This window comes from Vespa crabro, chromosome 21 (assembly GCF_910589235.1).
Source record: "Vespa crabro chromosome 21, iyVesCrab1.2, whole genome shotgun sequence".
NCBI classification, from domain to species: domain Eukaryota; kingdom Metazoa; phylum Arthropoda; class Insecta; order Hymenoptera; family Vespidae; genus Vespa; species Vespa crabro.
The window spans coordinates 2,949,569-2,957,068 of record NC_060975.1 but is presented as its reverse complement, the minus strand read 5'-3'; the positions used below and the strand labels follow the sequence as shown (position 1 = coordinate 2,957,068).

The following is a 7,500-nucleotide window of genomic DNA, read 5'->3' as shown; positions in this document are numbered from 1 at the left end:
TTTTTTTTATACAATTCACTAAAGATGACTCTAGTTTCGTGTTTTATAAAGAATTTTATTTGAATTTGTACAAAGAAAATTCAGTTATTCTTTGACCGTTACGGGCCGAATCGTAAGATTGAATCGAAATTGTATCGCGGAAATATCAGTGAACGAAACTAAGAACGTCGACGCCGGATTAACATCGAAATAAGGTAAATGCCTTTTTTTTTTCAAGGACAAATCAATTTCTAAGTTTTTCTTTTGTTTTTTTTTTTTCGAACGTATCTCGATGAATGAATCTTGAAAGGATCGTTAATAGGAAATTTGAAAATTTCTATTTCTGGGATTATTAATTTCGAACAACTTTAAATGATTTTTTTTCTCTTTCGATTTAATTACTATCACACGTTCCGTCTTACGGTATCGTATTGTAAATATTTATTGCTATTATGATAAAAAAATTAAAACTTCGTGGATTTTCTTACTTTCTTTCTTTTTTTTATTTTTTTTTTCTTTTTTTTTTTTTCTTTTTTTATCATTTCTGCCAACTAAAGTCCGCTATATCGGGATAAATATCCACGAAATGGATATTTATGAACGTTACCCTCTTCCTTTCAGTTTTATACAGAGAAAGCGTGTAAACTCATAGAAAAGTCAATTTCCGTGGTGTTCACTGAAAATTCAAGGTTACTGATCTACATTCCTTTGATCCATCATCCCTTGATAATCTCACGTAACTCCAAGGACGAACGTTTCCGATTTATTGTGGTATTTCGATTTAATTAGAATCGATCAAAAATTTGATTATTTTCAGTTCTCATTATCGACCTTTAATTATTTCCTTATAGGGACAAGTAATTATTATTTTTTAAACAATCTTTTTTTATTTTTCTTTTTTAGAAAATAATAATAATAATAATATTGTATAAATAATTTATGAGATATTTATAAAATTAAAACTATATCATCTAAGTAATAAAATTTTTAAGATATTCACAATGAATTTGATATTTTGACGAGCTAGTTTTTTTTCTTTTTTTTTTTCCTTTTTTTTTTTTTTTTCTTTAATATTATCTCTAACAATAACAAAAGTATTCTATTTGTAGGATATTTAATCGATATTAATCGTAAGAAAATTTGAGATGATTTTTAAGATAAATTTTCACGATTAAATATTATCTAAATAATAAAAATATTAAGAAGTACGTATTAAATATATCTACGCGGTAAAATAATAATAATAATAATAATAATAATAATAATAATAATAATAATAATAATAATAATAATAATAATAATAGTAATAATAATAATAATTTTATCGTTGGACTTTATTCGATTGATATTAATTAACACGAGAAAATTATTATAACAATATTATCGATGCGCGATATCAATCATCGAGTTATTCGAGGTTAGATTTATTCAAGTAATATTAATCTCTATGATAAAATTATTATAATAAAATAATTATTAATACATGATTGGTAATACGATAATATTAGATTAGATTTATTAGAGACTAAACATTAATTCGCGGGAAATTAATTATTATACTAATAAAATTATTAACGGTATATTAGTAATTACGATAATTTTAGGTTAGTTTCATTGAATTAATATTAATTTTCACATTTGAAAGGATACTAGGCCGATAAATATTATTTTTATCGTAGTATACGACGATCATCCCCGACTTACATTTAATATTATTTGTTTGATTATTATCACTCGTCGTTAGATACGATTATAACGTTATCTGCAAAATGGCATGTATATATTTATATCTATATATAATATGTATATATATATACATATATTATATACGTGTAGAAAGGAGATATATCGGCACGTTTTAATATGCATATGCGCATATATATATATATATATATATATATATATATATATATATATATATATGTATATATATATATAGTTCGTATATGAAAGGAAACTTTACGTTTCACTACTTGCTCACAAAGATGGTGTAATTAAACTTGTAGTGCTTTCAACTTATTTCAAACCATCGTTACACGCTATCTGATGTGGTCTATGACCATGCTTACGATTTGGTTAATCTCGCAAACTCTCCACATGGTTCGTAGCTTTAACGTTATTTGCGTTTCCTATTGCATTTCCTATCTTATTGACGAAGTCGAATTAAAACAAAACAAAAAAAAAAATATTGACAAACGTTATATTATCGATCGATCGATCGATCGATCAATCGATTGTTCGATAACGAATCAAATCGGTGATACAAATATTATCATTTAAAACGATATTCATTTTTAAATTTTAACTTTAAAAAAGACAAAGAAATGGTATGAAAAATCGTTTTATCCTTTTTATTGTAATTATACAATTTTTAATTCAATTGATTCTTCATACATATATATATATATATTTTTTTTTTAGAATACAAGTTTGTCGTATCTCTTTGAACATATAATACTAACCTCAAAAACATAAGATTATAAATGTGAATATCCAGTTAATTTTCAAATATTATTTCTCTCTGATATGTATGTATGTGTGTATGTATGTATATATGGATGTATGTGTTAGGTTGATTAACTTGTGTATAGCTTTTAAAACGAATTTACGGGAATTTCGTAAGCCATGAGAATTGAGTTAATAATTTAATTCTATTTTACAATGGAAACATTGGAATTTAATTCGGTACTGAGTTGCGTAATGTAATACAGGGAAAAGAAAAATGAAAAAAAAGAGAGAGAGAGAGAGAGAGAGAGAGAAAAAAAATAGAGAGATAAAACGAAATGAGAGATTTCTCATTCGCGCAAAAGTTTACTCGTTTTATATCATTTAATCGAAAATGAGAATACGGATTAGGAAAAGAAAACAAATTGAAAAGAAGGAGGAAAAAGGAAACGAATATTTTTCAGTCGAGTAAATGTTCTTTCATCCCTTATGGTATTATTATTATTATTATTATTATTATTATTATTATTATTATTATTATTACGGATTCGTGTAATTCTCATTTTCTCACTGAGAAAACTTTTTTATGCCGACCCTAATTGTTCCTAAGTCTTGCTTCATCAAAAAAAGAAGAAGAAGAAAAAAAGAAGAAAGAGAGAGTGAGAGAAAGAGAAAAGAAAATAATTGTTTAAATTACGGAAGAGGTAACTACAGATTTTAGACATTTTCGTTATTTTTTTTTTTTTTTACACATCTTTTTCCATATCTTTTAAAAACTTCTTTTTCATTTTTTTTTTGTTTTTTCTTTGTTTCTTTTTTTTTCTTCCCTCGGGTTTAAATACGACTGTCGAGTGATTACGAATTTGTGTGTACGTATGCACGCACACATCAAAAATGTTATAACAAAACGATAGATTAATTGATAGGTTATATGAAAAATTTCTGTTTACATTAAAAATTAATTAACGAATATGTTAAATATTTATTAATTGTACGTTTGATTAAATTAATACTACGTTTGCTAATTTGTTTAAATCACTACTACTTTTGTTAATTTGATTAAATTTAATTATAACAAAATGTTTGGTTAAACATTTATACGTATGTTATATGTATGTATGTATTTATGTGTTATAAAGTACCATTTGCAATAAATTGCGATAAATTGATTGATATATTAAAAAGAAATTCGTAAAGAAAATGTTATATTTTTTCAAAAATAATTAATTATTCGAAACATTTAAGGTTAGATATTTAACTGTAGTTACGTTTTATTAAAATAGTACTCGGAAATTTTTATGACAGGTACACACACACACACACACACATGTATATATGTTTATTATAAAATTGATTAGTAAAACAAAAAGAAGAAAGAAAAAATAAAACACAAATTAATCGACAAATTAAGAAGAGATTGTATATAAAAAAAATTTTTACATTTTTACAAATAAATTCGAAAGAATTTCAAAGTAAAGAATTTAATTAAAAGCAAATTTGATTAAAACAATTGTATACTACTTGATCAATATGCGTTTATATATACATGTGTGTGTGTGTGTGTACTAACACACACACATACATGTAGTATATGCTTGAAAAAATCAAAATCAGTAATCAATTGTAATTGAATAAGAAATCATATAAAAAAATAAAGTAAAAAATTATTTAATTGATTGTACTTCAAGGTCAGACAAATTAATTGATACAAAATAGATATTTTTTGACTCGAGTAAGGTTATCTCTATATAAATCAATGACGTTGATAAAAACGTTCACGGTCAAATATTAATTACACGATGTTTTTTTCTTTTTTATTTTTTTTTTTTAAATCACCTTTATTTTCCTATTCTCGCATATAAATAAATAAATGTATAAATACATTATATACGTATATAAATGCATAGACAGATAGATAGAGGCAAGAAAAAGTTAAAAGCGTCCTCGTAAAGAGTACATACATACATACTTTGTTTGAAACTTCAATCGGAAATTACGTGACATGCAAACTATTAACGGTTAATGTAAAACTGTAATACACTTACCGTTCTCTCTCTCTCTCTCTCTCTTTCTCTCTTTAGTACATACATGCATATTGGATCGATGAAAAAGGCCGAATGAGGAGGTACTACAAGATGAGATTACGTTACCAGTACCATGGTCACCGCCATCATCACCACTATTGTCCTGATGTTTTCGTTAAATTCATATATGGCTATGGAAGCGAATAAGGGCAGCCATTTTCTTTTATGTCTTTGTTTTTTCTCTTTGCTTTTTATTTTTCTTTCTCTTTACCTCATTTTGTCTTCTTTCGTTGTTAACCTTCGTAATAATTTTGTCCTCTTTTTTTTCCCTCTTTCTTTCTCTGTCTCTTTTCTCTTTTTTTCTCGTTTAACTGAAAGAGAGAGAGAGAGAGAGAGAGAGAGAGGAAATGGTCATACCTTTAAACGGAAATAACAGTCGGAGAGCTTTTGACGCGAGGACAGCTCGAAAGAATATTCGCGTTAATTTTGGTCGAAGAATTACGAATGCTCTTAAATGACGCTCTGTTGAATTCAAACGACCGTTATATTCCTTTTATAGTAGCAGAATGTGAAAGATTGCTTGGTTGGATCGATTTTATGATATTGGGTTTTAATTTTGCTTTCTTTTCCTTCTTTTTTTTTCCCTTTTTCTCGAACTTAATTATCGTCTATTTTTAAAAGTTCCTTTCTTTCTATGTCAAAAACAATTGAAAGAAAGGAAAAATAGAAAAAGTAGATTAAAATAAAGTAAAGAAATGAAATAATTGTTCAACAATTTAACGATAGATTATCATAATTCAAAAATTTGAGGTTATGTTATCGCAGCAAGCTTAAATTATGAAAATTTACGTCTGTGAAATTATAAGGAAAGAAAAAGAAAAGAGAATAATATCCATGTTATTTAATTTAAAGGTTCGATTGTTTTATTATGACATTTATTTAAATGATAATTGAAAATTGAGGTTATCTTATCGAAGTATATTAATTTTGAAAAATTCTCGTGTATGAAATAGAATAAGGAAGTGGTTTGATGATTCATTTTCATAGTTCGAAGGTTTGGTTGTTTCATTACAATGAATATTTAAACAGTATAAGTGATAAATGAGGTTATGTTATCATAATATGTTAATTTCCGAAGATTTTCAAGTAAGAAATGCAAAAACAAAATAATTAGGTGATTTATTATCATAGTTCGAAGGTTTAATTGTTCTTATTATTATGAATACGTTAACAGTGTAAGTGAAAAGTGAGGTTATGTTATCGCAGCATGTTAATTTTTCAAATATTTTTAACTAAGAAATAAAAAGGAAAAAGAAAAAGGAAAAATGAAAAACGATTGGATGATATATTTTCGTATTTTTGAAGGTTTCAATGTTTTATTATGATGAGTATTTAAAGAGAGCAAATGAAAACAGAGATTATGTTATCGTATTAATGTAAATTTTCGAAAATTTCCTTGTAAGAGATAGAAAAAGAAAAAAAGAAAAAACAAAACGAAAAATAAATGAAAATAAATGAATAAACAGATCAAAAAAGAAGAAAAAAAGGCATAATTTTTAATGGACACAATTCAAGGGTTACAATTAAATTTTTTTACGAAGCGTCATATAATAAAAATGAAATAATTAAAATTCATGATTTAAATTTGACGTTAATTATCGGGATCATACAATTTGTTAATGTTAATTACAATTAAAATGAGATATTGCATTACGTGATATTTCGTACGAAATCGAGTTTGCGGTAGAAATATAAATTATACAAATTCGTATGGTATTGTAGATATGAATTTTACTCGTTCGTATACGTTCAAAATGTCTGATTAAATATCGTCGAGTATGTTATTGATTGTACAAACGTGTATATTTGGTGCACATGTCGTTATATACATGAGACATAAATTCATTCTATGATTTTATGCCTCATGTGTACATATATGTACATGTATTTATAATTTTAATGTTATTAAATTTTTATATTTATTTTTGAAATTTTAATTAAAAGATTATTTTAGTTTTATTAGATTATTAGATTAATTTATTATTAGATTATTTTCGTCTAACGTATTTACTTAATTTTTGATTAGTAGTATTATAAATTTATATTAAGGAAGTTATCTACGTCGTAATTAATTTTCCTTTTTCATTCTTTTACCTTCTTTTATAATAAAGTTCCTGAATTTGTTGAGAGTTTATTATCTGATAAAAATGAAAAAAGAAAGGAAAAAAAAAAAAAAAAAAAAAAAGAAAAAAGGGAGGAAAAAACGAAAAGCACAATGGTTTCATAGCATCATCACTCGGTCTTATTGTTTCTCTTCACTTTATATCGGATGTGCATGATAAATATTAAATTTTTCACAACGCATTTTTCTTCTTATTCTTGTTTTTATCGTTGTTGTTGTCGTTTACCGTATGCAACTACTTTTACATGTAATTTAATAATAATACGATGCACTTGTTTCTCTTATAGCATATGTATGTAAATTTTAATAATAATTTGTTTTCCTTATATTATATATATATATATATATATATCGGATGGGAAAAAAGTTCTTAGACGTAGACAAAAGTTTCTAATCAATTTCGAAAATATTCAATTGCAATGTGTAATAGAGAAAGAGAACATGAATTATTACGAACAATCGTTTCTTTCTTTATTTACGTACTTAAATAAATAATGAAAAATACATAAATAACACTAACAAAAAGAAAAAAAGGAATAAATACATAAATCAATAAATAAAAATGAGAAAAGAAATATAAAACCGTGAAAAGGATAGAAAATAAAAAAAAGAAAGAAAGAAAGAAAGAAAGAAAGAAAGAAAGAAAGAAGGAAAAAGGAAAAAGGAAAAGAAAAGGATAATAAGAAATGGAAAAGAGTATTAAGTGCTGTCGAAGACGTAAAAGAAATCGACAAGGTCGAAGGATATTAAAAGCAAAACGACGGCTGTCGTTTTACGAAGCTTCGGAAACTTTTCATAAGCTTTTCAAAATGCTTTGGACTACGTCGATAAAAATAAAAACTCAAGATTGTATTCCGCATTCCTTTCGTA

At 25.3% G+C, this 7,500-nt stretch overlaps 1 long non-coding RNA gene across 1 annotated transcript in view; it reads left to right on the top strand.

Moving 5' to 3' along the window:
• The first annotated feature begins 1,998 nt into the window (after window positions 1-1,998).
• Window positions 1,999-7,500, top strand: part of LOC124431400 — a 72,473-nt gene continuing 66,971 nt past the window's right edge. The window contains exon 1 of the long non-coding RNA XR_006943986.1: window positions 1,999-2,079. This is a non-coding gene — a long non-coding RNA (uncharacterized LOC124431400). The remainder of the gene's footprint in view (window positions 2,080-7,500) is intronic.